Source organism: Monopterus albus, unplaced genomic scaffold, assembly GCF_001952655.1.
Source record: "Monopterus albus unplaced genomic scaffold, M_albus_1.0 scaffold56.1, whole genome shotgun sequence".
Classification (NCBI taxonomy): Eukaryota; Metazoa; Chordata; class Actinopteri; order Synbranchiformes; family Synbranchidae; genus Monopterus; species Monopterus albus.
In genome coordinates this window covers 2489863-2497312 of record NW_018127936.1, presented here as the reverse complement: position 1 = coordinate 2497312, position 7450 = coordinate 2489863, and the positions used below count along the sequence as shown (strand labels likewise).

Genomic DNA, 7450 nt, shown 5'->3' with positions numbered 1-7450 from the left:
TTATTGTCACAATGGCTCCTTTGGCTACTGCCCATGTACAATGTATGTTTGGATAAGTGCAGAGAGAAAGAGGTGCACAGGGAGAGAGGTGGTGATAGAGCCTGCACCTGTGTAATGGTATTGCTCTCTTGTAGCTTTCCTCTCACTTTCTCTCCCTCACTCTCCCCTTCCTCCTCCCTGCGATGCTGCTGATGCAGGCAAAAAGGATCCTTCAACATCTTTCTTTGCCCAGCTAACTATACATCACACACACAGTTCACACAGATATTCTAGACACACAAACATAGTCCACACACATGTGCTTCACTGCATACATGCACACACAAAGAGGAACAGTTGATGAATTGTTCTTACTAGGGTTTTCTGTATCTGAATGTCTGGCTTATTTTTTACTCTTCTTAGTTATGTCCGAGGACCATAATGGAAAATATAATAAAGCAGGTAGGATATGCTAACATCCTATCCTACTGTCTCAATCTGTAATTTTTTCCCTGTCCTTTCAATAGTCGTCAAGTATTCTCTGACAGTTATCAGGTGACTGAATCATGTTTGTAAGCAATCTGAATCAAAAGTGGTCTTCTGGGAATTAAATTAGGGACATTATAGCCTTACAGATTATTTAATGGCTAAGTTATGTTACAAAATTAAAATGTTGACTTTTTTTCAACTATTCCTCATACTGCATGTTTCACTTATCTGCTGCTTCCTGTCGTTCTTTCTCGTTCAGTTTTTCCTCTGCTCTCCTGCCAAGGCTTTCCCTGATCTGACAGCAGCACTCTCTCTCTCTCCCTCAGTCTATTGCAGCATACTAATGAACAAGACTGGTGATATTTCCTTCTTTCTGCAATGCTACGACACAAATCACTTTGTCATGTGGCCTAGCTATGACACAAACGAACACAGACAGTGACAGGCTGACAGCTCTGTGGCAAGCGATCCATCACGACATCAAACTCCTGGGGAATGTGCCTAAATGAAATCGCTGCTCGGACTGACTGTACTGGTAATAAGGAGTTTTTTGTTTAGCCAATTACATTGGTCTTGTTATGCTATATTCTTGCTGTGCTAATAGAGGGGCAGTTTTGCAGTGGATTGGAACACAGCCAGTGGGACCAGTTACTGTAGCAAGATCATCTGGGGCTGATCCTTGAAAGAACCTATAGAGAAGAGGGGGCACCCCACACCGCAACTGGGTATCCTATTGTACAAGAGAGACTTTAACAGAACATCCTCTTTAATGCAGGACATTTCTGCAGCCGATACTCAAATCTGATGAGATTTTCCTTGATGAAAAACTTATGTTAGTTGTGACACAAGTTACAGCTCCATACTGAAAATGAATGGAAACCAGTGACTAGTAAATGAATCTAAAAACACATGGTTTGCTTTGGAGGAAATATGGCAGTGACCTAAAGTATACCTAGACAATGGATTACACATCTTTTCAATATATCTTTAACCTGATGACTGCTACAACAACCCATGATGTCCAACCAGAAGATCAGCCTACAAATTAGCTGAATCAGTTCACAGCCAGGTATATTTAACTGTAATTAAACAGGACAAACCTATCAGAAGTGAGCCACATAAGAAAGAAATACTTGCATCCAAAGTTCATTACTGATCTTGGCAGTTGATAAAAAGTCTCCCCACAAGTGTCATTTGGTTGCTATTGTGGGATCAATCCATGATATGCAACATGAGATCAATTCCTCTCTGGTTAATTCTGACACATTTTACTAAACATACATGCAACCACTTGCTAGAACTCCATAGGGCACATTTGTGAGGCATGACACTGCTACTATTAAAGATATGCATGTAAACAAAGTTCAGAAACCACTTTGGACCTTTTGATCATGTCACATCATCATTATCAGCAGATGGCGTTTGCCCAATTGTCATTACTTTAAGGACCATCTATCTATGTTAGCACAGAGAATAACCGAATATGATTGAAAGCTCTGTTTCAGAAAAGCAATTTGTTAGCTTGGTTTCTACACAGATTCCAAACAGCACAACACCATTGTGATTATTTGGTAAAATATAGCTACTAAGACATTCACAACCACTGCAATGGACCTAATAAACCACATACATATGGCTTGTATTTCAGAGTGCGCCCAGTGTAAATTCACTGTCCCTGGGGTGGTCCTGCCTGGGACACAAAGAGACAGGTTGTGTGGACCTGGGGGTAGAAAGAAACACACAGCTACTGACTGAGCTCTCTTCAGTGTGATGGCCAGCACATTAACTGCTCCACTGCTTTTTTAAAAATGGTAGACAGGACACAACAGACCCCCTGCACACACACAAGCATATACTTGCTACAGTGTAAAGAGACAGCAGAGTCATCTTATTCAGTGCATGAAAAGTATAGTGCATGTAGCCTCCCTATCAAATACAGACCCTCAGGATAGCAACAGCGACAGTCAATCATGAAATTGTTCAAGTGTAGCCAGATTCCGTGGCATATTTCAGACTCAAACTGAAAGAGAAAAGGTGTGCTGGAAGGACAAGACTTGTTTCCATTTCTGGAAATGCCACATTCTGCAGGTCAAGTGTGGGTTAACAGTCTTTGGAGTGGATTCAGTCAGTTTTACACTAATTTACATCCACACCGCAGGTGAAACTCTTGGGATAATATTCTCATTTCCTGTTCTAATTTAGCCATCTTTCTCATCAGGGACAGATCACATGGGCACACAGGTCTGGAGAATATTTCTCAAACAAACATTAGATTAGATCAGTGTTAGTCATAATGACATGAAAGCTAATAACGCATAGTATTGCTTTGGATCAGTCATTCCACACATCAGAAGCAGCAGTACACTAGTTCATCTACAGATATAGCCAACTGTGCTGCTGGCTTTTACTATGCTGCTCATGTTGAATCCACCTCAATATTTCTAATACTGGGTCTCTCCAGTGTGTTTGCTGGCAGAGGTCCACAGCCTACAGTAAGATACCGTATTCTGCAGGCCTGTACCATCCTCGGCATGTCAACTTTGGCTTATAGCAGAGATATCTCAGCACCAGCATTAGTCATTATCAGCCGAAATGAGTTAATGAGATGAGCAAAACCCCTGCAGTATTAGTGTTACTACATTACGGATAAACACTGTGGACTATTTTGTCATTTCAAGTGGATCAAGAGATCATGATACTGCCCTTTAAACCACATGAAACAGATTATGTTTGCTTGTCAGAGAAGATTAAATGGGAAGACAGCAAGCTGAGAAGAACAGACAGCACCCTCTATTGAACAACAGGGGGTACTGCAGCACAGAGGGTCAGGAAAATTTGATACAAGGGTCTATGGTAATAACCTACTGTTGTCATACAGTACAATTTAACACTTAAAACACCGGCATTGATGAAATCTTAGAGAACAAAAATGACACCACAGCTGAGGCAGAAACAAGTGTGGCAGAATGAGGAGTAATCCATAATACTGATTACACCATTGATCATAGCACCCCCCGTCGGTGACTCTTACAGTACTGTGAGCGAGCGTACACACACAGCAGAGCACAACACTGCACTGCAGCACAAAGCCAACTCACAGCAACACCACAGTTCAGTGCTGATCTGAGAGAACACACTGTTCAGATACCATCAAATGTCCACATGAACTGGATAAAACTAAGTGAGCAGGAGGCCTGAATGCTGTACTTAATTGGTGCTAAAATTATGTACAGATTAGACAGTTATAATTTTCTGACATTTAACTGTAAGGTGAGTCAGTTAATGAAAATCTCTCTAATGTACTGTTTAACCAGGTATTTCCGTTTAAACTGTCAAGCCCAAGTTGTTTTGATAAGCAGGGTACACATTTTTACAACAAGTCAACATTATAACGAACATCTATTAACATAATTCAATCCAAACAAATTTCCAACTCAGAAATTATCATAAAGTTCAATTAACACATCTCTGACCAAACTTAATTTGAATGTATAAGGTTCATTCATCTAATATTCAATGCAGGTGTTCATTTTATTTTGCACACCCCCAGTAAAGGAAATGTCAAATGGACAATTTGCTGTCCTCCGTCCCTCCTGACATTTGGCTAGTGGGCATGAAGAGTGGATGGAGCTCATTTGTGTAGAAAGATTTTTGTGTCTTTGTGTCTCCCTCCCTCTGCTGGCACTGCACCAGCAAAAAGGGCACTGATTGGGAAAGCCATATGGCAGGTAACAAACCAAGAGCAGGCCTCATGTCCACACTGTGCTGCGGCTCAGGCACCCTGCCACCTCATCTGATTTGGCTCTGTGTTCTAGGCAAGCATGTACAGTAGACCAGAGCTTGGTGTAAATAGGAGTGTTACTGATGTGTCATCAGAAGCAGCTCTGTGGTCAGAGTAGTCTCGTGGCTGCAGAATCAGCAGTGAATATCCTAGTCACACCAACTGGGAAATGACAATGGCCTTAGGCAGATTAACAGTTACTACTGTATATCCGTTTAAGCAAAGCACAGCAGTGCGTAGGCAGAGCGATGCTTTGTTCTGAAAGGGGGCTTGTCTAGTGGTCGTAACAATTATGTAACTGGCACTATCTTTTTACTGTGCAGGAGACATGTGATGAGTCTTAATTGGAATCTTAGAAGTAGCTCAGACTGAAATCCCATCCGATTTGGATCCGTCTCTGGCCACATAACTCAGGAAACCAGGCAAGGTGTCACAGAGAACACAGGTTTTCCTATAGAAGTCAAAGGAGAGAACAGTGGCAGGCGTTTTAACCCTGTCATAGGCCCCTGTGCTTAGTCCGTCTGTCAGCCCTTTACTGCCACCAACATCACAAGCAACTGATTTACCACTGCTAAGTGAGGCCTCATCACCACATCACTTCATTAGTACTCCATCACATCTTTCAAATAACACACGTCTGTCCAACAGTTTAGCACAACAACAAACATTCTCTGTACAACAGGCCACACCAGATGCATAGTAAGTTTACAAACATTAAAACTAAAAACTAAACACACACCTACGGTGGCAGACAGGTCAACATTTGTGTTTTCACGAGTCTCCAGATCCACTTTGGCTCAACAGGTACGAACAGTATCCTCAATGAAGTCTCTCATTTATCCGGGGCAGGTGTTTACAGCTGCAGACACTTTCAATGTTGTTTACAGCTTCTACGCAGTTTGCTGCTGCTGCTGCTGTGTGAATGTACTTGTTTCACTTGTTTCCGAGTGTCCGACCCTGGTAAAACGAGTATTTGGTCGTTTACGATGTTACTTGCTCCTCTTGGCCGCTGGCACTCACAGAAAGAAAGCACCAAACTAACACGCTGTCCGCACCAGCCCATTTGAAAAATCCAATTTACATTGGCTGTCCCTTCTTTTTTCCTTTTGAGCATTCACTCCTCTCAGGTCTCCTTTCCGCTGTGGTCAAATTGATTTCATTCAGGAAGTGTCAAGGGCAACTAAGTTCACGCGACAACACCTGGCGCCAAACTGACCAATCAGTGTCAACAAATATCGCCATGGCAACAAATTGACCAATCAATCAGTGCACATGATTAACGGCATTACTCCTTCCTTGTGATTCTTCTTCTTCATTACTATTACTATTATTATTGACAGACAGAGTCCAGGATTTAAGCGCATGTGTCACAGTTTTATCTCTCATGCTGGAGCAAACTCTAGTCACTGGTTAAAATCTCTGGAGACCATTCTACAAAGAGAAAAGAAAAACCTGACGTGTGTGTTTAATGCCTTACTTACTGCCAGGTACAGTAACTGGAGCATTTTCCAGTTAGTGCCTGATCAATAAACGAACAACACAAAGATTAAAGGGGAAGCTCCAGTATGCTCGTAGGAACATTTATCCAGTTCTCTTCTGCCATCCAGTGGTGACAATGCACATGACTTATAGAGCACTTTGAAGTGCTGAGTGATATCCTATTCCCTCACCTGTCTGATTTGTACAGTAGTTGATTGATGAATAAATGGCTAATTTCATGTAAAGAGTTTGTTTATTTACATCAGTCTTTTCTTGTCGTTTCTGTCTATTTCTGTGAATATAAGAAGAAAAGCTCTCTGCTGGTTTTAGGCTTTATTTCAAACTCAGGACCTCTAGTCCTGTTATTAGCCCTAAAAGGCCCCTAAAAGGAGTGATTAACGGGATGTAAAATACATAAATATAGTGTCTCAGTGTTTTTATGAGAACATAATATTTTTGAATGTTTTGATTTCTCCAAACTCATTATGTAAAACAGCCTGAGGCATTTAATATTAAAGTCATTGACACAGCAAATGATTTGTGCAGCAATGAACATAAACTTGTCTGACTGAACCACAAGGGACATGGGATGAATGTTAGGAGGAGGGTAAAAAGATTTAATACCTCAATGCTTATTCAGCACATACAAGGAGAGGTGATGTGTGAACTCAAAGGTTGTGTGATCAGGAGACAAGATCCATACAGATATAGTACCAGATGCACAGATTATTATCTGTTTGAAAACCAGTGTTAGTGATAAATCACAATCAGTCTAGTCAGTTAACTTTGACCATATTGGTAAACACACAAAAAAACATCAAGCTGTACAGTGAATTCTCTCACACCGGCCATTGTCCCACCCTACCTTAAATCAGCCATTATAACCCCAGTTCTAATGAAGTCCACTGTAGACAGTCTAAATGATCACAGACCCTTTACTCTTATTCCCATTGTTACAAAGGGCTGTGAGAGACTATTACTGGAGCATATTAAAGCTAGCCTCCCTCCTGCCTTTGACCCCTATCAATTCACATATAGGGCTAACAGAACAACAAAGGATGTGTTGGACTAAACCAGTCCTGCGTGTCCTTTTATGAAGAATGCTCAAAGACAAATCTGTCTTTTGAGATATTTATTACAATCAACTACAAAGGGGACTTTTTCCAGTAAGGGAATCGTCGTCTCAAAATCAGTGAAGAAACCAACGGCCGATGGGGGCATAGGGCGTGCTATAAAATATGCAGGGACAAGTAGAAGAAGGGCCAGGAAACCAGCTGAGAAACAGAAATCGTAACACATCTCCTCCCTTAGGCAGTTTTCACAGTATTAATGCATCTCTAGTGAAAAAAGAGTATAATAGTTGAAAGACCTCACTATACAGGATGTAATGACCGTAGAATCAGGGTGTGTTGTCAAAATGAAAAGTTTGAACAAATGAGGTTTACTGTTTGACCCCATTTTATTTTACTGAAGTAGTGCATTGGCACAAACCTACAAGGTCCCTCAGATCTGCCATCACTATAGCTCTCCACACAGTGCTAGAGCACCTAGAACGCATTTTCTGATGCTTTTTATTTATAACAGCTCTGCCTTCAACACCATTATACTAGACATAGTGATCAGGAAGATGCTACACCTGGGTCTCCACACTCACCTCTGCACCTGGATTGGGGACTTTCTTACAAACCACCCTCAATCTGTCAAGTTTGGCCCTCACCTGTC

At 41.4% G+C, this 7450-nt stretch overlaps 1 protein-coding gene across 1 annotated transcript in view; it reads right to left on the bottom strand.

Moving 5' to 3' along the window:
* ank1a (ankyrin 1, erythrocytic a) overlaps window positions 1–5438 on the bottom strand; it is a 94694-nt gene extending 89256 nt beyond the window's left edge. The window contains 1 exon segment of the mRNA XM_020602476.1: window positions 4989–5438. The gene's annotated coding sequence lies outside the window, so the exon portion shown is untranslated.
* Between the last annotated feature and the right edge of the window lie 2012 nt (window positions 5439–7450).